Source organism: Pezoporus flaviventris, unplaced genomic scaffold (assembly GCF_033815535.1).
Source record: "Pezoporus flaviventris isolate CSIRO_AGI_PZ_B2104156 unplaced genomic scaffold, CSIRO_AGI_Pfla_v1 ptg000013l, whole genome shotgun sequence".
NCBI classification, from domain to species: Eukaryota; Metazoa; Chordata; class Aves; order Psittaciformes; family Psittacidae; genus Pezoporus; species Pezoporus flaviventris.
The window spans coordinates 14601524-14626219 of NW_026892561.1; positions in this window are offsets into that span (position 1 = coordinate 14601524).

The following is a 24696-nucleotide window of genomic DNA, read 5'->3' on the forward strand; positions in this document are numbered from 1 at the left end:
TTTGCTTTCATTTTCCTTTATGCTACAGCTTTGTCACTGTTCTGAATCAGATGAATCTCATGATTCCTCTTCCACTTACTATAATTCATATAGCACTTTACTACTCTTAACCGGCATTTTAAATCACTTTCCTTGATGCACACATATACCCAATTGCAGTTTTGATCTGACCAGACAAATCAAACTCATTCCTTTCTTCCTCCTGCTAAATACCTGTTAGCACTGCAGACAGCTTTGTTCTGCATGCTGCTACAAAATGTATAGTTTCCATATTCTTGATCAACTGATGTCTCACAGCACTCAGCACAAAACACAGGGATCTGCTCTTTTTCTAGCAAAACCTGCACAATCTCCAAGGAGACAATTATTACTTGACAGGGTTTCTTTGCAGCTTGGGCTGTCTTTTGGTGCATGATAATGTTACAGTAGATGAAAATTAACAGAATATTGTACTCCCTCAATACATAGGGTTTGTTTTTGCATTTCTTAGTTACCAGCTGCAGGTAACCTTTTCTACTTCCTGCTTCTATAATGCACATCTCAGCCTAGCTTCTTCCAGGTGCCTCTTACACTACTCACTCAACTCACAAGAGATGTGAAATTATGTCTTCCTAGGAGGAAGTCTGTTTTAAGCTTGCTGAATGGCAGGGGAGGGTGAAAGAATGTTCCTTGACTTACCGCTTATTAAAAGTAGTCATATGATGGTATCATTGCTCCTATCCTCTGACTCTCCAGCTGCCAATATCTTTTTCTGCAAAATAAAATCCAGACTCCAGTAGCTACTATATTTCTAATCAACATGATAATTCAATGTTCTTCCCATTTCCCTCAGGACCAATAAGAAAAAACATCAAAATGACTTCAATAAACTAGTTATTCAGTATTTTTTTTAATCATTAGCCTGCTGTCTAGCCACTAGTCTCATCACAGCTGTAATCATGGAGTAAACTAAGCTACTGATATGGCCCATATTTAGTAAACAATTCCAAAGCAAACTGGATTTAACCAGAATCTAGTGGGTCAGTGTATGACTGCAGATCAATAAATCCTTACAGAAGTCTGAGTTCACCTTGTTTGAAACTGTAGTTGTGAATTTGATACCAGTTTCTATGATGTGTCACATTACAATGAACTCTCAGACACTGTAAAAATCAATATTAAATGTTTATATTTAATAATAGGATTTCTTAAATCAAATGCAACAGGAAGAAAGTATTTCCTTTATAATAAGAAGTATGACTCCTACGTGAGTTAAGTAGTAGATTATTTTATTTCTTGACATGTCTTGTCTAATATTAAAGCAATATCAGGAGAAATTTAATATTTCTGAGGGTCATTAATGAGGTTTTAGAAAAAAAAAAATCCAACAACTATGAGAGTATCAGAAACCATAGGCTTTTTTTTTTTGAGGAGGAGGAGGAGGAAGGGGATTTGTTTCTTTCTGTGATATACGTGTAAGGGACAAAGTCTGTATTCATCCATTCAAAATACTCATATGACCTCTGTTTCCTGTAATTTCTGTACCGTTCACCAGCAAAGAGTATGGGTAAGTAACTTTGTCCTTTGTTCTCCCTGAGTGTGAAGAATCATCTGAGATCTCTAAAGATGAGGAAGTATCTATCACTAACGCAAATAATTCAGAGAGAGCTTTTCCCATGCACTTTACTGCAGTGTCATCTGTCTGTCCCAAATCTACCTCAATGTTTTCATTACTTTTGGCATAGATACAGTTGCATGTCAAAATTACAAGCTGGCATCTGAAATGTGTATTTCTCATGCTCAGACATGTAAATAATAAAGATTAACTTATTCAAAGGGATGCAATAATGTAAACTAATGATTCAAACTGAGTATTTATTGGGTTAAAGTCAAGTTTTGGTTATATCAGTAATTATAGTGTTATAGTGAAGTCAGTAGATTGCATATAAAATAAATTGTGTTTTCCATAGCAAAGATTTTTTTTTTTTTAATAGGAATGTAAATCTGTAGGCTGGCCTTATAAAATAATAGTAGGGTTATTAATGTTCTTTACATTTCTATTCAAGCACAAAAAGGAAAGGAAAGAAAGGAAAAGAAAGAACTTGCCTATTTACTGCTATTTCATTCTAGTTAATTCCAGGCCAAAGTTAGACACAAAATATATTTCTAGGAAGAACATTTAGGTGTTCCTACTAGAGCTTGGCATTCAGAGTTACACATTATTTCATTTTTTAAAAGTGAAAGAGTGCTATTCACGGTACAAATAGTGTTTTATTATTAGCATGTAAGTGTGTATGGCATCTTAAAGATCCTAGGCTCTTGATCAAGTTGTTACAAAGAAATCCTTATCTTACAAAGGTGTAGCTCCTCTCATTCCGAACAACCTTTGTTAATTTTGAGTAGGTATCTTGTATCAAAACCCACATACATCTATGTTTTACATGCAAATTGTACAGCTGACACTGAGCTATACTAATCAGTCAGTTGTAATTTACATGCAACTGCAGTGCTAACAAATATTGAACAAAGTTGCAAAGGACCATATGCAAATGCCTAATTCTTCTCAGACACTGATAAGTATTTAAAAAGAAATTAAATAGCAAATTTTATGTTTTGACAAACAAGAAAATGCAAACTGATGCAAATTGCTTGCTCCTGACCTAGGAACATGATGGCCAGTTGCCTAACCTGTACTCAAAAGACAATATTAATTTTATAGGCTCTTCACAAGGAACGCATTTGAAATTTCTGTTGCAGCAGTATAAAACCCGGAATGAACATATGTTTCTCAAAGCACTTCAATCAGTTCTTATTTCCTAGGCTGGCATCTCCGTCTATCAAAGCATGAAGGCTAGAATATATTAGCAAAGTGTTCATTATGTTTGGAATTTTCAAACATATTTCAATACCTAGCTGTCACAAAAGTGGTAATAAGTGTCAGTCTCCAGCAAAAATCATTATGTAGCAATGCTTGAGGCATAAACGTGGTAAGACTATTCTATTATTTCTTAAGGAAAATTACTAAAATTAATGATATAAATCATGTTACATATAAATGAGTAGAGCACAATATACTAATAGATCAATTCTCTAGGGCTAATTGGGAGAGTGCATTATAAATGCAACATGAGATCAAATGTGACAGAATACTTCTGCATCACTACCAAAATCAAATTCAACACCATGTTTTAATTCCATAGTATGTATATAAAAATATTAATCCATGAACTTGTCTTTACTGCAAATAGAATCAAAATAGAGAATAAAATTTTTCTTTTTTTCATGCACAATATTTAAAATTCAGTGTGCTGGAGGTTCCCACATTTGCTGCTTCCTTATCATAGAATCATCATGCTATCTATCTATAAATATGCAGAAACCAGGCCTTATATTTTTAAGATGATGGAAGTTATAATCAATTCTTACGTCTGTGTAGTTTAAATAACAGCAAAACCCAACAACATTTTATTTTCTAAAAAACATATGATCGCTAACACCCACTAGCCAAAGGAGTATTCCATACCACATCACTTCATGCCCAGTATATAAACTGGGGGGGTTACCCAGAAGGATACATCACTGCTTGAGTTGGGCTGGGTATTGGTTGGTGGGTGGTGAGCACTCATATTGTGCATCAGTTGTGTTAATTTTTTTTTCTTTCTTTTCCCTTTTTAGTTTTGTATTCTCTCCTCTTGTCATTTTCGTTATTATTATTAGTAGTAGCAGCAGTAGTTTTAAATTACAGTTTAGTTATTGGACTGTTCATATCTCAACCCGTGGGTTTAAGTTCTTTTGATTCTCCCCTCCATCATGCCCAGAGGGGAGAGGAAGGGGGGTGGGGGGGTGGGGGGGTGGTGAGTGAATGGCTGCATGGTTCTGAGTTACTAGTGGAGCTTAAACCATGACACCACAAAAGTGTTTCCCCCTTCCTCCCTCTTCCCTGAGCTTTTACTGCTGATCATGACTACATGTGGTGAGGAATATCCCTTTGGTCAGTTAGGGTCAGCTCATCAGGATGTGTTCCCTCCCAAACTCTTTCCCATCCTCAATCTACTCACTGCAGGGGAAGAGACGAAAAAAGGAAGGCTAAAGAAGAAAAAGTTGACACTGTGCTAGCATGGCTCAGCAGTCAGCAAAACAGTGGTATGTCATCTACACTGTTTTGGTAACAGATGCAAAGCACAGCACTGTAGGGGTTGCTATGAAGAAAAATTAACTCCATCCTAGCCAAACTCAGGACATAAACTTATTTATTAAAATGATATTGACAGATCATAAGGATTTTTTTCTAAACATCCCATGAGTCTCTTTGAAACCTGGAAGAGATTTCTCAATAACCAACCAGAAAGCTTTATTTCAGTAATATGAAGTGGTTTAAGTCAATTAAAAAAAAAAACAACTTTTATCAATCTTCATTCATCCAATTGGGATATAAACTGTAAATTGTTAATGATGGTTTATGGTTATATGACCATGGAGCCCTAAGAAAGAAATTACAGTAGCTGATATGAACTTAGTTTTTTTTCTTTCTGACAAAGAGCTGCTTTTATTAAGCATGTTTGAATGGTGTAATGTAACTGTCTCCCACAGCCACTGCAGATTATGTATTCCCCATTGCCTTAAAACAGCAATTAGAAGTTGATGAGAAATGTCCAGGAACAGTGATAGTTAAAGATCCATTAGGAATCCATGCAGCTAGGAAGATATAATGTTTATTAAAATAACAACAACCTTTCAAATAAATAGTTCAAACTTCACTCTATTATGTTCTTGAACTTCTATTTTCTGCCTCACTTCACTGTAATTGCAAACTACAGTAATGACACTGAATGTTTCAGACTAAAGTATATAAAAACATAAAGCTTTCACATTACAGTGACAGTGGTTGAGATTTTGTAAACAGATTTGAACAGTTTTATTTTTTATTTGCCTACATATTTCTCACCTCTGTGCCTGGCAAGATCATAGAGCAGATCCTCCTGGAAACTATGCTAAGGCACATGGACAATAAGGTTAAAAAAAGGGAGCATCTTTAGTTTGAATGTCATAAACAAAATGCACAGAAACCACACAGCTCGTGACACTTAAAATTCAACATGAAAACATTCCTTATTGGGGGAAAAATTACAACCACTAGGTTTAGCATAACATGCTTGCCTTGAAATTACACTGCTTATCAGTAGAGATTAAATGGTTCGTTGGGTGACACACAAAGGGTTTATGAAGTTATCAGACTGTCTTGACTGGGAGAAAACTTCAGCATGCACTAAGGGAGCACCTCATGTACTCATGGGCATGGAGCTGGAGTGAAGCTTTCTAGGGCTGCATCAGGAAGTTATATGAGGGCCACAGATTCATCTCCATGTACATCTAATTTGGGCTTGGGATGTTGACGTGGATACACAAAGCAGCATTTTTTTTCCTCATACTTTTCTCTATAAATACTTTATTAAGGCAGGTTAAGATCAGCCACCTACTCCAGCCACTCTGACCCAGGACCTCTTCTGGAGACCAGTAGAGACCATTACCAGCCAGCTCAGTTGCACAGGTCACACACCAGCACCAACAGCCATGCCCCATCCTCCTGTGGGTCTAGTACAGACAGGTCACTACCACATGCGCGCACACACATCACACTCTGAGTTCACAAGCACATTCATGGGTTTCCTGAGCCCGGGGCCCTCACTGAAAAGAGTTTATTCAAGCATTATTTCTTCATGTTCCAAGAAAAACTTGTAATTCGATTTTATTTATTCAGAGTGTTAATTTTGGACTATTTGAGAAGTAATTCACTACAATGCCTGCAGATACAGCTTTGTTCAGTCCATCAGTCTGAACAGAGACCCTTTCAGTCTTGCTGAGTGGATCTGGCTGTCTTTCTGTGAAGTATGTGTTTAAGAGAATATTTCATTTACCACAAATAATTTAAACCATAAATGAGATTAAGGTTTTGATGCTTATTTTGTTGAAGAAATGTCTTGTTGAAATGCGTCTTGAAATAAAAATTAAAAAAAAAAATCAATGCATTTTACATTAAATTGTGGGGGAAAAGGCACTTGACCCTCATTCTATTTCTCCTTAGTCCTTTGTTCTTCCCCTTTGGGGGAAAACACAAGAGATGTGGAAGAGCTAAACACGCCAAAAATGTTTATGATGTCATTAAAACAAAGTTTATTTTGTTTAATAAAAAATAAGTAAAATTGCTGTTTAAGCTAATCATTGAAAGAAGTAGGCAATAATTCTAAATGCTTTTAACATTTGAAAAATGCACAGCTGTTCAAAACATTATCCTAATGTTAAGTTGCTATAACACTTCTCTGTAAATGTTTTGTATGAACTGCTGTCAACAAGAGCACTGCCAGAGCTTTGACCTACATGAGCCATGTAGCAGGGCAGGCCTGCAGTAGTATTTATTTTCACAGCAGTTACTAGTGGGAAAGCTACAAGAGGTGCTTCAGCTGATACCCACATCTCAAAACCAAGAATAAATATAAACACTGTTGTCCCTGGATATTCTTTCCAGGCTTTATGCATGCCCCATGTGAAAAAAATGTCAACTAACTGCTCTTCATCAGCCCTCCAGAAAGTTTCTAAGGGAAGGTTTCATCCTGATTAAAAAAAAACATATATTTTGCAGTGGTGATCTGTCCTAATCTTTGTTTCACTGATACTGTGTTACTACGTACAGTACTATTGACAGAGTATTCAGGTTTTTGTGAATTGCATGGAAGTTGAATGGAAATCGCTACTTTATTCTTTCACTTAGTAAGAGTACTTTCACTGCTTGTAAAGTGCATTAGCAGAGGGCAACAAGTGATACTCGCATAGCAGGTAATCAGAAATATACATGCATATACTTATCTCTGTTAATTTAAATTTTTCAGTTCTTCATTGCAATATTTCTTTCCTTTCCTGCCTCTTATTCTCCTTCCTCCCTCCATTCTTCCCCCTCCCCCCCGCTCCAGCCAAAAAATACAAAGGATGCTGAATTTGTGGGCAACTTCAATTTGGGCCTTTAATGACAAACAATAGTTAGAAAAGTACATTTAGAAAACGTGAAACTATTTATATAAATATAAATGTTTAATGGACTTGGTATAAACAAGTTTCATACTGCAAATTTTTTATTTCTTTTTTTTTTTCCCTGCACAACAATTCTATCTCTAATCTTTAAAAACCACTGTATTTCTCTTGCTGGATCTATAGCTGAAGGAAATCATGTTAATCATCCTGCTTATGCTTCCTCATATCCTGAACTTATTTTCTTCTGTCAGTTCCATTCATGATTATAACTTAATGATAAGAGAAACAATTTAAAACTTCAGTTATGAAAGCATGTCTTTATTAATTCCCTCCTGGTTAACTGACTTCTTCTCACACTAGGAAGTTAAACATCTGACAGTATGACTGAGCTTCAGGAGCTTCAATTTCCATACACAAAAGCCTGCTTTTCTATCTGCTTTTCACATTCTTGTTGGAATTTACACTGATTTGCTCCCTTTTTTACTCATAAATTCAAGGATCCCTGAGAGAGTCAACCTTGAGCAAATATTTGCATCTGTGCTGAACCTCTGACTCTTGTTTCAGTTCACATTGTTCTGTGTATTTTCTTAACTGGGTAGGTGAAGAATACACAACTTTTTGGGGGTTGTTCCTTTAAGCATCATCTTGCTAGCTTGGCTGCTGAGACAGATCAGAGCAGTATAAAGCAATGCTAGCAGAATATTTAGGCAATAAAAGTAGGTTAGATTTTGTGAAGTATAATATTACAAAACAGCTCAGAAATTTTCCTATCAATATTGCAATGGGAAAATCAGAAAGTACAACACATGGTGGAATGAAAAAATTATGTAATCGTTACCTTCATGTAGGTAAAATTGTGTGCCATAGTGATGGTACTGTAGTTCAAATATAAGATTAAAATTGCAGGGAGTTGACTGGGTTACTTTTTTTCCTTCTTTTTCCTCTAAGATAGTACCTAAACTAGCCATAAAAGACGATACAGAACAACACAGTTCAAATGCAAGTGCTAATATAATAGGAAATAAGAATTGCCCTCATTTCATTATCTACTAATCTTTATTTCAGGGTTGTGAGTGGATACTAGTGCATGACTTGTAACAAATGTATGTGCTTTCTGCTAAAAATATGTAACTCTGATTTAAGGTAATTTGTTTAAAAGCCTAATGAGGTTGACATTTAAAGCAGGTTCCTGCTACTTCTGTTGCCTCTGGCTTCACTGAAATAAAATAAAATTGTGGCAGGTGACTCATAAAATGAGTTGACCTGCTGGGGCAGAACAGATACTCTGAAATGTTCATATGGAATGATGATATTTTCATGCTTTATAGGGTATGGTAGCAAGTTTTTCATTACTGCTTGATTTGGGCAAAGGACAAGAGAACCTGGAAAGACGTGGATTGAGGCTCCTGTGTGGAAAGGATGCGGTATGGGGGAGAAGGGAGAGGAGGAGGGACAGGAGAGTCGTAGCAGGTGTGGCAGAGAGGGGAGCAATAGTGAGCATACAGAGTTGGTGGACGGTACAGTACTAGCTGAAAGCAGAATACACTGGGAGAGGATTTGTAGAAATTAGTTGGGAGGAAGCTTTGATTTCCACAGTTGGCCAAACCACACTAGATAAGAGCATCTCCAATAGGAGCTTAGAGGGTGGGAAACTTCTACTGACTTCTACTACTGGCAGTAGAATATCAGTGGAGGAAAATTACTTTAAACTTGTCAGTATTGCTTCCTGGAACAGGATTTTTATATTCCTAAGATTCAACTTAACATATTTATTGCAGTAGACAGGAGAAATATCTGTCTTCATGTTTGGATTTCTCTTGGGCACCATGGCCCACCATGGGCGTGTCTGCATGGTACACTGATCCTAGTTATTCTTGGCACTGATGAACACCAACATCATTTATAGTAATTAAAATAAATCATTGTCCATGGCTTTACATGACTAGTTATTACCTCTAGATTTCAAACTTATTAACACTGAAAAAGAGTGAGCAAAAAAAGTGGAAAGTGGCCTCAAACAGGATGGTGTTATGGCAGTGGCAGACCATAGGACATGTTACCACAGTTTCACAAGTCTTGAGTGTTCATCCTAGAAGAGAATATAATGGCTCTTGTACGTTGCCCTGTCATCTCCCTAATAACCAAAATGTCTTGGTTTAGGAAATAGGATGACGGTGGATGAGTATAGAGCACTTCAGATCTGCATTGTTGAGCTCTATCTTTAGATAAAGAGATAGAAATTCTTCCATATAGTAGAAGTTGTAATGACAGCTCTTAATGAATACAGGGGAAGTGATATCAGGCAATGAAGATACAAGTAAAAGAGAAACCTAGACAGATGAATGAGAACGTGTTGGCAAACATTTTTCATGGTAGAGCGGGATCCAAAGCATTGAAGGATATTATTATTAATTTTATTTGGGATTAAGTATTTTGCTTTAAATCTGTATTTCAGTTTGTTTAAAAAGTCCTTCCATTTATATATTAAAGTTATATTATTGAACATGCTGTGAAGGGTAAATTGCTGGTGTAAAAGAGTATATGGACAAAGTCTGTGCTAGCAGAAAAGGACTGAAGCAGCTAAGGAAGTGCTGAGAAGGACTAGCTCAGGTGGTTTCAGGGGTTTTGAGCAGAATAGAGAATAGAGAAATAAGAAATGCCTAACCTTTCCTTTGTGTTCTGTACTGGTCCTGTGTTAGGCTTGATGTTAGCGTTAAGAACAGTCATATACAGTGCAATATCTTACATTGCTTGGTCATTTATCGGCTCATGACTATAAGCTTTAAAGGTAATGATATCTGAGGTAAGGAGGTCTTTTTGCTCGTATTTGCCCCCTCATCTCAGAGTCTACTGAAAAGGTCATAACATGGACAGCAGTCTTTGCAAGAAGACCTAAATAGTTCATTTGGGCTCCTCTTGTTATATGATCTTATGACACCTTTGACTATTTATAATGTACTTTGCAAACAATGCCCTTCTCAAATCAGCAGAGTGCACAGTATTCAAATAAGAACAGTTTTGGGTTTCTTTTTTTCCTCTATCTAAAGATGATGTGTTCCAGTTTAACCTGATTACAGTTGAAATTCATGTGCAGCCTCTGTATAGTTTTTAGACTTGTTTTTCACAGAAATATTGCCTCATCACCAGTCTGCACAAAATCACACTTTTATGGGGGGGGGATGGAAAAATAAGCTCAGTGTACAGTTCCATAATCACTTTTTGCAGTGAAAAATAATCAGGGGAACACATCTGTTGAAACACCTAAATTTTGAATGTTTTTCTACAAACCATAAAATTATTTAAATATATTAAAACAGTGATTTCACCAGACTGAAATGTGTTGGTAAGATCTTGGTTGCAAAAGCACCTTAATCCACCTCAGGACAATAACTGCCAAGATGAATGTATTAAACAGAGTTGTGCTGAAAGCAAACAAAAATTGCAAAGTAAATAAATCCTTTGTCAAAGTTTACAAGCTCAGAGCCACATTAAGTTTTGTATAAAATTTGGCCCGGTGTTTAAATACCTGGATGATGACATATTGCAGTTAGAGTTCCCAGTGAAGCAATGTTGTGTATCTGACAGCATTTATATTGATTTTATCACCAGATAGCTACAATGTGACAACTGATGGATTGTAAGGAACACAATTCATTAACTCTGTATACCTGTGTCTTGCAAGTAGCCTTTTTAATCAGCTCACTTTTTAACACCCCACTCAATAATTTATCTCAAGAGCATGTGTGTCTGGCTTGTCCTTTAATGATCTTTCCAAATGGGGAAATCAATGGTATTAAATAGACATGGAATGGGATGTAAATAAGCAGCTATAAACTTACGTATATAGTTTTTGAAGCAGTTTTGATCCAACAATACAGTATAGGGGCCTGCATTTTTATATGTTGATGATTATTCTTCCAATTTATATAGTTTTTTTGAAAATGCTATTACTTTCTTCCCTTTTTCAGAGATACAGTTAATTTTAATTTGCTTGAAGAGAAGAAAAAGAATGTATAGAATAAAGTATTGACATTTAAGGAACTTGAAATCACATTCTGCATTTAGCTGGTTTTTGTTTGATCATTTGTAAACAAGGAAATCAGGATCAGAAAAAAATTAAACTAATTGGCAACTTTATCATGTTTTGCCAGGAATTGTCATCACACTGGGAAAAATTTCTAGCTAGATGATGAAACAGACCTGTGTCATTTTCTATTTCTGGTTTACACACTTTTGCTATTTGAAAAACAAGCATTTAATTTCTTTAAATGGTGGGACTTTGACATTATTCTGATGATTACTGAACTGTTAAATAGATCAGACCACTGAGAATATGTATATGTTTTAAAATCAGCCTACATGGCAAATTCCCTTTACCTTAATGCCTTCTCATTACCCTTAATTAAATCCCTTTCTTATCCATTGCCGCCCAAATGAAATCACTAACACCTCTCCTCATCGTGGTAGCACCTCCAAAATTTACGACAACTAATGGCTCCTCAGGCTTTTAAATACTGTAGGCAAAATTCACTGCATGTAATTTCATTGGGAACAGGCGGGGTTGCACCAGGAATGAATCTGGCTGCTAGGAATTACTGAGCGACCTAAACTGTTTATGCATTCTTGTTTTGTAAACCTGATTTCTCCAGCAATGTCAAGGAAAATGCAAAAGCAAATGCTAAAGATGTTACGATCTCTGCAAGGTGTAGCCTACCCTCAGTTCACACATTCACAACTGCCAGTGACAGTGATAAGTCTGCCATGGATCAGGAATAAACATATGGATTGGTTGAAGCATCTATTTATCTAAATATATTTAAAGTTCTTCCCCTACAGACATTTTTACTACCTGTCATGTGTCTTGGAATTGAATTACTACTGCCTTATTTTAGTTTTATTTGTTTGCAATGATGTTAAAAGCACCACTTACTCAACATAAAACTAGAAAAAAGTGACAGTGAATCAGGCCCAATTCACTTTTCTCTGAAAGTGGGAAGAAGCAAATGATTGCAAAAATTAGTAGTTTCCCCTAAAAGATTGCAATTTCTTTTCTTTTATTTTTTTTTCCCCCTACACATCTTGGAAAAGGTTGGATTGAAAGCATAAAAACAATATTATTGAAAGCTTTACTCTGAGAGTAAAATGCATGTGTAACACAATTGCTGGAAAAGCAAAATGACAGAGAAGCAATATGCCTGATTAATTCTGAAACATTTAAAACAATCAATGGAAAACCTGTTAAAGCAGCACCTTCTGATGAAACGTAGCACTTTACAACATCAAAATAGCCTGTAGCTACATTTTTGAACTAGAAAGCTTATAAATGTTCTTGGTACTCTACAAACAAATTGCTTTGAGAATGACACTCATTAAGGAAAGGACTGCATATTACTTGATCTGGTCCAGGAGAGGAGGAAAAAGTGTGACAGCTGGTTTTGTGGACACTTGAACTCATTTCCCTCCAGAAGGCTGTCAAGCAAAACCAACTTCCTTGTTATAATTAAATTAGATGATACATATTGTTGAAAAGTCATCTCTATTAGTTCTTAAACATAATGAATTGTTTTGAGGTCCCAAAATGCTGTCATTTTATAAAATTGTTTTCCACTTTGTACATCCCTGTCATTTGAAAAATTAATCATAGAGAGGATTCTAGCTTCACTCTGTTACACCACCCCTCTCCCCTCCCCTGTCATTTAAGCAAATGGTTTGCTAGGATTGATTTATAGATATTATGTAATATAAGATAATGACATATAACAATATTGAATTACACAGCAAGATTAATTTGAATTATGATTTGGTCTCCCTGGTAGGCAATGGGAGATACATTCAGTAACTGCTGCAGTATTTTACATCAGCATTTCAGTGAATTGCAGCATTCTGGAAAATGCAGCATTTAGCTATCCTGAAGATAGAAAGCCTAAGAGATCTGCTAGGTTTTAAAGGCATGTGTTGTTTAAGTGTAATTGCTACCATACGCTGAGATATTTGCAAATAATTGCTAATATATGCTGAAAATCTCCTACTTGAGGGGAGTCAAAAAGGCAGTACTGCATGGAAGAATTGAAGAAAAGTGATATGAAACAGGAATAATGTTTGGTATTTGGGAATTACTTCACTGTGTGGAAAAGCAAGTGTTTGCAAGACAGCTGCTCTAATGTAGATCATAAACGATCATAAAATTAGTGCACCAGACAGAATCACAGACCTGATAAACTCTTCCTGAATGTAATAGAAGTGGCAGGAAATTTGAGATTTGAAAACAAAATCAGGATCTTCTCATCTTCAACATTTCATTTTCCCTATAATGGTTTACATTTCAGTGTCACTATCATTTAAAGTCTTCGCAGGATGAGATTAAATCCCTGTCTGCATCAAATGAGACAATTTTGAAAGCACTGCAACACACTACGGGGGGGGTGAAAGCAATGCAAAATGTGAGGTCTGAAAGACAGCCTCAGCTACTGGCAAGTTTTGTGGGGTTGTTTTTTTTTTCCTTCTTAAGAAAGTATTAACCTTTCTAAATGTGAAATATATGAGGACTTTTTGCCCTTAACAAATGAATGAGTATGAGAGAGAGAAATAGAAAGCAGACCTGGGGGAAAGTTTGATCCCTGGTTCTCAATGGATACACAGAATGCAGTGCCAGTATAATCAGACTGAGTGTGTTGGAGAAGAGAGATGTGTGGCACGCCAATTACTGACAGCAGGGAAAATTGAGAGAAATTACATTCAGGGGAGTGTGAAATGTGAAAGTCAAGGAAATAAATTAGATGTTGTATGACCTCTAGTGTAATATGTGGAGAACTAATACATTTAACCTAGTTGTAATCATGTCATAGCTAGACTGCATTAGGAACTTTTTCATTTAAATTTTCCTCTCTATGGCTCTGTGCTCAACTTTTCAAATGGAAAATAAGACGGCAACACAGGCAGCTCCAGGGCTGGCTTTAGAAAGTGAAGCTATGAAAATTGGTGCTGTGCAAAGGAGCCAAGATCCAAATTTACTAATCAGGAACTACTCAAATCTGGTGACATTAAATATTAGGGTCACTGGAGATTTCCTTCTAGAAGAAAAAAGCCAATATATCTGCTGCAAACTATGGTACATTGTAACAGCCAGTAGACAAAGTATCTACAGAGTAAAAATGATCTATGTGGAATTATACTTACTAGTATCAGAAAAGGGGAAAGAGTGGTTCAAATTGCTTGAAGATGTGATTGGAAAGCCTAAAGTATAATGAGATTTCTTTAAAGAAAGCACGGATTTTGGCTGACATCTGTCTTAAGGCTCTAAAAATGGTAAAAGCTGTTACTAGAGTGATGAAAAAAGACTTTGGGAAGCAACTGATATGATCATACTGAAGCGTTGAATGTCTAAAAGTCTGCCTGATATCTGGTTTAAGTATTTCAAGACAGTTTGTGTCCATTACTTTCTCCTCCAAGCATCACAGGCTTGGAAAATTGCATCTTGCTCTTTGCAAACCCTTTTTATTTCTTGTTTTCAGGATAAACAACTGACATTCTTTCACTTTTCCCTCCTGATTTCTGCAAATCATTCTGCTTGCAGGCCATTTGATCTGTATGCCTAATATGGTTAAGATGACCAGCAATGGCTTTCAGTAAATATGAAATCAATTTCTTAAGTTCCTACCATGAGTTCATCTCAAGCAGAATTGTGACTGGTCTGCTTGCCTGAAAAAGAAAACCAAAACGACATTGTAAGAACGTTAATAGGTAAAGGTACCTTTTAAATGTACCTGTTTGAGGTGGTATACACTTTGTGGGGGAAGGAAGGGAAAAGTTAATATCCTGTGACAATTCACAAGAATGTGTCTTTTGTGCACAGAGATCTCTATCACAGAACGAAACAAAGGCTTTGCTCCTGCAGGACAGTTGTAAAGGTGGGTGGGATAGCCCAGTTGCTTCAGAATTAACTTGGAGTGTCACTAATTAGCTCAGTTCACAGACTGGATACAGTCACTTCAAAGGTCTTTCTTTGTCAGTGGTGGTTGTTGTTATGGATGTCTGTTTCAAAAATGAAAGTTTTAGGACCTGTACTTTTCAGAAAGCCTAGCACAAATGATTGTTATACCCTTTAGTACCGATTTAATTAGAGTCCCAACACTACTAACTAAACCTCCCTAAAAGACTTTCCTGGTCCTGAATGCCTCTGAGCAACCTGGCTGTAGTGGCCTCTTGTATTTAACTAAACTTTGCTTGATCACACTTAAAATAGGTAAAAAGCAATGTTTCATGTCCTTATAATTCTTGCATTAGAATGGTATCTTTTTTGACATAGGAAATATCATTTCACTAAGCACATTAAGCATAGTTTTGAAATCATTTGTATCTAAAATGTACCACAAACAATAGTTAAAGGATTTCCAATTACTTTTGTCTGAAAGTCTGCTTGTATTATTTGGATCAAGCACAAATATAAAATTAATACATCTTTGCCAGCTCTTTCTTCACAGATAAGAAATTAATTTTGGTCTTAAATTTGGAAATTATTCAGATTGGCTATTTTTGTCCCATCCCTTTAACTATGCTGCTTTTTTCAGTGGAAGGATCAACTTTCACAATTGAAAAAGGGACAAACTTGCTCAGCCGATCCGTCTATTCTTCCATGTCTCAAAGCCCAGTTTTCATACCATACTGTTCTTCTCTCAAAGGTATGCAGGCCCTCAGGTTCTTTCTGGAGATTTACACATCGGCAGTGGCTTTGACAATGAGGTGGGAGTGTGAGTGGTTTTCCCAACTCCTAGCAATAGCTGTTGTGTTTGTGCAGGTTGCCATTCCCTGCTGACCCCAAGGATGTGGGGTAGCCAAACTGTCCCCTGCCTCAGACACGCCATCAGCTGTGCTCCACATGCTGCTCATCACTATGCATGGGTCCTTCTGTGTGTCTTGGGTAGAGGTATGAGAATCTTGGAATTCTGAAAACATGGGAAAATACATATGACCTGCTACACATGTCTCACTGAAAAGATAGAAAAAGTGAGGTTTCAATTCTCAGACCTATTTATTTTTACATTCTCTATAGTCATGTCATATAGCGGGAGAACTTTGTTTCCTCTGTGTATTCCTTTGTACAAATTTATCCTGGTTTGCCAGCAAAACACAACAACTGAAAAATACAGAAATTAATCTAGCTGTACTGTGAGTAACTAATGACTTCATTTGGAGCAATTCTACCTGCGTATAATCTTTGCTACTGATGTATAAACTTCACCCACTCAGCTGCTAAATTCTTTTCTTAAGCTGTCAAAAGACCTGTGGATAAATTCAAAAGATTTTTCTGGTGAGGACTGTAGCAATATTGTTTTCATGAAGGTAAAGCTAGCATAACAGTAAAGTAAAGCTATCCGAGAAAACAAAAAGAAGGGCATAGAGAAAAGAAAGGAAAGAGGGCAAGTAAAAAATACTGAATTATGTTGAAAGAGGTCTAGAGTACAGAGTATGGCTACGACACAGGAAACTATAATTTCACTGCAGCCTACAAATGGAAGAAGACATTGAGCTTCAGTGGTAAAATGAGGCCTTTAAAAAAAACACGACAGATGCAGACTTAGCTCATGGAGGGCTGTTTTCCTTTTTAGGCTACTATCTCTGGTCATTTAAATCCAATTCTGGTGACCACTAAGCTGTCTCAGAAACACTATCTGAGAACCTGAAACTCTTTCCAGAATGCATAATTAAATTATTGTCTGGATCCAGGCTTACCTGAGAGTAGACTAGCATGAAACCTGGAATAGAGTATTTATTTGGCTCTTGCTCTTTCACTTCTGCAGATGGCAAAATTTCAAGCATGCTATGATTCAGGTAATTCCTGGATATAATCATGCTTTCAAATATAAACTTTCTTATTAAAATTGTTACATTGTTACTGCCCACTATATCATTCTAACAATGGCTGTTCCTACCTTCTGCCATGTAATTTGGAAAATCTGCTTTTTAACATGTTTAAACGGTACTTTAGAGCAGCTAATGAGCAACTGATTTTTTCATCCCATGCAAAAGAAAAAAATGCTTAGAAGCTGCTTCCATTATCCCCAAAACTCTGTTGGCAATGCCCCATGCTGCATGAGGCATGTTGTAGGGACTTTAGCAGGATGCACGGGAAGAGAAATAGCCTTCTGAGGGAATGATAATTAATCTGACAGGCCACTTGGTATCCAGTTGTGAAAGCAAACTTCACCAATTAATCAGTCTGACATCCAGAGGTCATTCACCAGCTCTTCATACATCTTTGCATCTCTGGACCTGAAGGTGAGAAAATGCTAATAGCATTGACCTCCAGTGAAACATGCTGTTAAAAAAGCGCAATTGTTGTTTTGGTAATTTGAACTGAAGGACAGTAGGTGGTGCTGTCTGTGCTGGCTCTTTCCTGCCTATGCATCTGCTTCCTACCAGAGAAAATGTCTGTTCTCAGCAGGTTTCATCAGTAAGCACAACCTTCTTCAGACAGAGCTGTCTCAGGTATGAGAGAGAAACAGCACAGAGAAAGTTTCAAACCCTAAGAACGTTTGCATGGAAATTTGTAAAACTCATGCACACTTGTAGTAGTACTCTTTGGTTCTAGGTTTGTCAGTAGTCTGCCTGTAATGCAGTTCTGGACCATGTGGATTTCTTTCTGGCCAGGCAGGCCCAGCCCCCACCCTTGCAGGAGGCTGGTGCATCCCAGATGTAGGACTTTCCCTTTGTCCTTGTTGAATTTGATGAGATTTCTCTCAGCCCATTCCTCCAGCCTCTCCAGGTACATATAACGATTGAGCAAATGGCTTTTGCAGATTTCATGTTGCTGTTCTGAACCACTTAGATAACATTGATCTAAAGATGCTTCTGATAAGCTGCAGACTAGAATTTTCCAAAGCTTATCAGCAGAGAAGATACAGCTTGTTACTTCAAGAAAGAGTCAGCAATTTGCTCACAGAAATTAGTGAAACTAGAAATTCAGCTCTTTAACTCCGTTATTGCACTGACTGCTGCACATTGAGGGCATGGCAATGTGTGGCTGTTTAATGCTATGTTACAAAGCAACACTGGGGAGAGCACACTTCTGTGACAGTTTAACAGTTTTCCAGTATCAGATGTAATAGACCAGCACTATCTTCAGGGAAAGGCCTAGGGGCCACTCTGCCTACTTGGCTGAAGAGCATGCTTTCATAGCTACATGTAAACTCTTCCATATGTCTTGTAAGTAGAGACTACCTAATAGGTAAAATTTCAGGGTGAGCTGAGACTGTACTTTCTGAAGCTTTATTATCTAATAAATTTTCAGTAAGCCAGATAGATATGTATTCCAGTCTGTATAAAATAATTATTAAATTTACAATCCTCTTTAGTTATGGCTGTCTATGAGCATTTCAGGACTTTTTATTTGCTCTTTTAGCCTACTAGTTGACTTACAGTAGGGTTTTAACAAATACATAAAACACACAAACTGAAATTCCACTTAGGCATAAAAGTTCTTTACTGTGAGAATGATCAGAACCTGGAACAGGTTGCCATAGGAGTTATGGAGTCTCCATCCTTAAGGATACCCAACTGGGCACAGTTCTAGGTAACTTTTTGGACCTGTTTCAGCAAAAGAATTGGACTAGGTGATCTTCAGAGGTGCCTTCCAACCTCAGTTATTCTTTCATTTTGTTAGAACTGTCAGATATGAGAAGATGTCAGTACTGGTGTTTCTTCCAAGAAATCCCAATTTTCAGTTTTGTAGAAATGGGTCCACATTCAGCCCACATAGCTTCAGTAAGTTCAGATATAAAAACCTAGATGCTTCTGCAGCTGATACCAACATGTAGAGAAGCATGGCCATGAAAGTGTTGAAATCTGCTTTGGCATAAGCACTCCAAAACAAGGGCAGGTACACCAAAAGCAGCAACATTATGCTACACTTTTGCAATAGCTATTGCTTTTTAAAGCATATCTAGAAAAGTTACTCGTCACAAGACTAGACTTGAGTTTTTGATCTCTTATTCATAGTTTAAAGAAAGACAGCTAAGTCTCTTTATATTTTCATCTGCTCTTGAATACCTTATTGTTAAAGTTGTAAAGCTCTGTCTTTAATGGTACATGAACACAAATTATGTATCAAGGCAGAAACACAAGCAGTATACATCACTTGAAAATGCTTCTCTGAGTGTTAAATTGTGCCCCTTAATTGACAATTTATATAAAAAAAGTCTGGTCTGGTCAAACACAGAATTCCAGAGTAATTCAAGTCCACATGAAAGTTTTATCATATGTAAGACATATAAGGGTGATTGTTGGCTTATACAAGCTTGTATTTTGACAAAAGGTTAAAATATGGCTTTTTGAAGTATTTTTCAATAAGTCCTTAAGGAGACAGGTTTAGGATTGACAGAGGAGATATATCTCAACTTTTTTAGGCTATTGTGATAACACCAGTGTCGTGGTTTAAACCCTAGCCAGACAGCTTGTTCACTCACTCCCAGTGAGTGGTGCCGGGCTGACAGCAATCGAGCCCCACCCCCCCCCCGGGGCTCTCCCCTTTCCCGCTCCCGGAGGAACGGGGCAGAGGATCGAAAGAGTGCAACTCCCATGGGTTGAGACAAGAACAGTCCAGCAACCAATGTACACAAATCACCACCGCTACTACCAACAACGACAACAATGATAAGAGAAAATAACAAGGGAAGAGAATACGATACCACTGGCCAAGAAACGAGTCCCACCCGGAAGCCCGTGTCCTTCCGGGTAATTCCCAGTTACTCCCCACCCCAGGCATGACATGCTGTGGTATGGAATACCTCTTTGGTTACCCTGGGTCAGGCACCCCATCTCTGCTTCCTCACAGCTTCCCCTCCTCCCTGGCAGAGCATGAGCCTCACAAAGTCCTTGGTCAGGGTAAACATCACTTAGCAACAACTGAAAAGATCCGTTTCACCAACACTGTTCCCAGGCTGGAAGTCAAAGCACAGCACTGCACCAGCTACCAAGAAGGAGAAACATGACTGCTACTGCTGAACCCAGGACATTATCCACCCCTTATTCCATACCATTCACGTCATGCTCAGATCCAACATTTTCAATACACCATCGCTCTCCCACATATATACATCCATATACATACAGACCAAGAGAAAAAGATCTTTTTCTTAGTGCATGGACCAATCCCTATAATGCTGCTGAGTCCATTTGGTCCATGATGTCAGGTTCCATCTCTTGTAACAATCTTTTGGGGCAGGAAAGGCTGTGTGCAGTACTGGATCATTGCCTACTGATGCTGGTCGTTCCTTTACTGTGGAACTGATCTGGTTCTATCAAAGTTCATTCTCTGTTGGGATGATGGTTGGAGGGAAGACAGGGCTAGTCGCTGGTGACCTGGAGACATCTGGTTGATGGGCAATAAAAGTATTACACAGCAGGCAACAGCATACAATTAAGTTCATTGGCTGTTTTCCCCTAAAATCAAATCCCCTTGAGGTATACATCGGACTTCCCCATCTTCCCGCATTACACACCAAGCATATCCAGGTCCCTGAGCAAAAGCAATCCCACGAGTGGGTTTGCCTTTACCTGAAGCAGGAATAACCCAGACTGTCTTCCCCAGCAAATTCTTCATATGCACCACGGGAACTTTGTCCCCCTCTCCAATATGTAAAAGTTCTGACTGGGCTGGGCCAGCCCTGTTGGCAGATCCTCTGGTGTTGACCAACCAGGTGGCCTTTGGTAAGTGTGTATCCCAATGCTTGAAAGTTCCCCCACCCATCGCTCTCAGTGTAGTTTTTAACAGCCCATTGTACTGTTCGATTTTCCCAGAGGCTGGTGCATGGTAGGGGATGTGATATACCCACTCAATACCATGCTCTTTGGCCCAAATATCTATAAGGTTATTCCGGAAATGAGTCCCATTGTCTGACTCAATTCTCTCTGGGGTGCCATGTCATCACAAAATCTGTTTCTCAAGGCCCAGGATAGTGTTCCAGGCAGTGATGTAGGGCACAGAGTATGTTTCCAGCCACCTGGTGGTTGCTTCCACCATGGTAAGCACATGGCGCTTGCCTTGGCGGGTTGGTGGCAGTGTGATATAGTCAATCTGCCAGGCCTCCCCATATTTATACTTCAACCATCGTCCTCCATACCAAAGAGGCTTTAACCGCTTGGCTTGTTTAATTGCAGCACATGTTTCACACTCATGAATAACCTGGGCAGTAGTGTCCATTGTTAAGTCCACCCCTCGATCACGGGCCCATCTGTATGTTGCATCTCTGCCCTGATGGCCTGAAGTGTCATGGGCCCACCGGGCCAAAAATAATTCACCTTTATGTTGCCAATCTAAGTCCATCTGAGCCACTTCAATCTTGGCCTCTTTATCCACTTATTGGTTGTTCTGGTGTTCCTCAGTGGCCCGACTCTTGGGTACATGGGCATCTACATGACGTACCTTCACCACCAGGTTCTGCACCCTGGCAGCAATATCTTTCCACAGTGCAGCAGCCCAGATGGGTTTACCTCTGCGTTGCCAGTTGCTCTGCTTCCATTGCTTCAACCACCCCCACAGGGCATTTGTCACCATCCATGAGTCATTATAGAGGTAAAGTACTGGCCACTTTTCTCGTTCAGCAATGTCCAGGGCCAGCTGGATGGCTTTCATCTCGGCAAACTGACTCGATTCACCCTCTCCCTCAGCAGTTTCTGCAACTTGTCGTCCAGGACTCCATACAGCTGCCTTCCATCTCCGACGCTTTCCCACAATATGGCAGGACCCATCAATAAACAAGGCATACTGCTTTTCACTTTCTGACAGTTTATTATATGGTGGGGCCTCTTCAGCGCGCACCACCTCCTCCTCTGGTGACATTTTGAAATCTTTGCCCTCTGGCCAGTCCATGATGACTTCTAGAATGCCTGGATGACTGAGATTTCCTATTCGAGTTCGTTGTGAAATTAATGCGGCCCATTTACTCCATGTAGCATCAGTTGTATGATGTGTAGAGGAGACCCTGCCTTTGAACATCCAGTCCAGCACGGGCAACTGGGGTGTCAGGAGGAGCTGTGCTTCAGTGCCAATCACTTCCGAAGCAGCTCGAAGTTTGAGCAGCTGCTGTGCTTGCCGCTGGGGTGGCTGTGCTGTTCATTGCAGCCAAAGTTTGAGTAGCGACTGTACTTGTCGCTGGGGGTGGTGAAGCTACTGTGCTTGGAGCTGGAGTAGCTGCGCTGACTGTTGCTTTGCCCTTAGATCCACCGACATTCTTTTCCTTTTGAAGGTGCTGGATAATGTTGAACAAGGCCCTGTAAGCATAGGCCAAGCCCCAGCACGTCGCCATGATTTGTCCATCTCTGGTATGGCCAGAATGACCGCACACCTCATTTAAGTGTTTTACTAATTCTTCTGGATTTTGCAGTTGACGGTAGTGAAATTCCACAATACTGGAGGGGCCCACTGACCTAGATACTTGCCCATACTATCCCACACACCCTGCCACTCATGGCTGTCCAGCCTCAGGGAAAATCTCTTGGTCCTTCTACATCGTCGTTTGACCCCAGACAAGACCCAAACCTGACTCTGCTTAACTCTTGAAATCAGTCGTGGGCAAAACACACTCTGTAGGCGTGTTAGCATGGTGATTCCCATCACCATCAGCAAACAAGTCTCAACAGCATTAAAAGGCCATTCAAAAACTTCAAAACTCAAATGTCAATGGTCTGGGGGGAGGACTGAGAGGGTAAAAGGATGTCTCCTTCACAGGTTGAGCACCTGAGAAGGAGAAAAAAGATGTGTAATTGCTAAGCACCTCCATCATATACCTCCCAGACTATAAAGGTGGTGATCACACTGGGAACATAAGCCAGATCAGTTTCATGATCAGTGATTCTATTGTATTACAAGTCATTACCATAAAGTACAATGAGACAAAAACCTTAGCCCAAGCCCCACACTTGAAAAACACTAATACAGCAAATACCAGATGGAAGTAAGATACGATATACTGAAACCGTGAGATCAAGAGAAACAACCTTGAGAGCCAAAAAATCAGCATTGTGACGAGTGACTATCAATCCGGTCAGATCTGTCCTTATCTCAACGCTTGGGCCCCACGTTGGGCGCCAAAAGAACTGTCGTGGTTTAAACCCTAGCCAGACAGCTTGTTCACTCACTCCCAGAGAGTGGTGCCGGGCTGACAGCAATCGAGGCACCCCCCCACCCCGGGGCTCTCCCCTTCCCCGCTCCCAGAGGAACGGGGCAGAGGATCAAGAGAGTGCAACTCCCACGGGTTGAGACAAGAACAGTCCAGCAACCAATGTACAACACAAATCACCACCGCTACTATCAACAACAACAATGATAAGAGAAAATAACAAGGGAAGAGAATACGATACCACTGGCCAAGAAACGAGTCCCACCTGGAAGCCCGTGTCCTTCCAGGGGACTCCCAGTTACTCCCCACCCCAGGCATGACGTGCTGTGGTATGGAATACCTCCCCGGCTAGCCTGGGTCAGGCGCCCCGTCTCTGCTTCCTCACAGCTTCCCCTCCTCCCTGGCAGAGCATGAGCCTCACAAAGTCCTTGGTCAGGGTAAACATCGCTTAGCAACAACCGAAAACATCAGTTTCACCAACACTGTTCCCAGGCTGGAAGTCAAAACACAGCACTGCACCAGTTACCACAAAGGAGAAACATGACTGCTACTGCTGAACCCAGGACACACCAGGTTTTATGTAAGACAGGTGTGTAGGATAAAATTAGTCAATTACTGAAAAATAATGAGCAATGCAAAGGTGACTTGTCTGTTATAGCCCACACCTGCTGTTGCACATCATGGAAAATAACCATCTCAATTATCAGCTTGGCACAAAGAATAATGTTTATGAGTCATAATTAAAGCAAGTTGTTTGAACTGATTTTGCTGTGTTTTATGACCAGTAACCTGCAGGTGAACATCAAGTTTCACTTTCAATACCTGCTTCATAATTTAAACCATATTAGCATTTAACATACTCCTCATGCTCCTTTGTGCATTTAGCAAAAACCTGGCTGCCTTGTTCTGATGAACAGGCAAAACGCAGCTAAAAAGAAACCTTCAGTTTGAAGGGGCTATTTTTAGAGGCCCCTTATTCTGTCATATTTATTCATGTTACCTGCTTACTATAGTAACAACTTTAAGAAGTCTTTTAAGCTACATCACTGTATTTGTCTAATTACCTGCCTTTTCTGGAACTATCAATGTAAAACAGACTCCAAGCGCTAGAATGAAGTCATTAATAAAATTGCAAATTTAACCGTCACAAGGAGCAACAGAAATTGGCAGGAATAGATGGTGGGTGGTATGAAAGTGTTTCTGGCAAAACTTGACTTGTGATGTTTTGCAAGTAAGTCACTACTTCATGCACTTATTGCTATAATTTCTCATCTCTCAAGTATCTGTGTAGGAATACATAGGAAAAGACTTTCTCAACTGCCAGCACTGCCCAGGTATGGGAAGATTGTTCAGGACTGGGAGTGTTGCTCCTGCCACCCTATGCAATTTTGGCAGAAGCCCAGGGCTCACATTAACATTGCAAAAGATCCCTTCTTCCCAAGTACAACTATGTGGGCTAGCAGCAACGTGCAGACTGGGAAAGACAGGTCCATTTTATTACTTTTCTGATGCTGCACAGAGCTCTGCAAAATTGGGTGTATGTCCTGGTTTCAGTCCTCCTTTCCATCCTGTCCTGGTG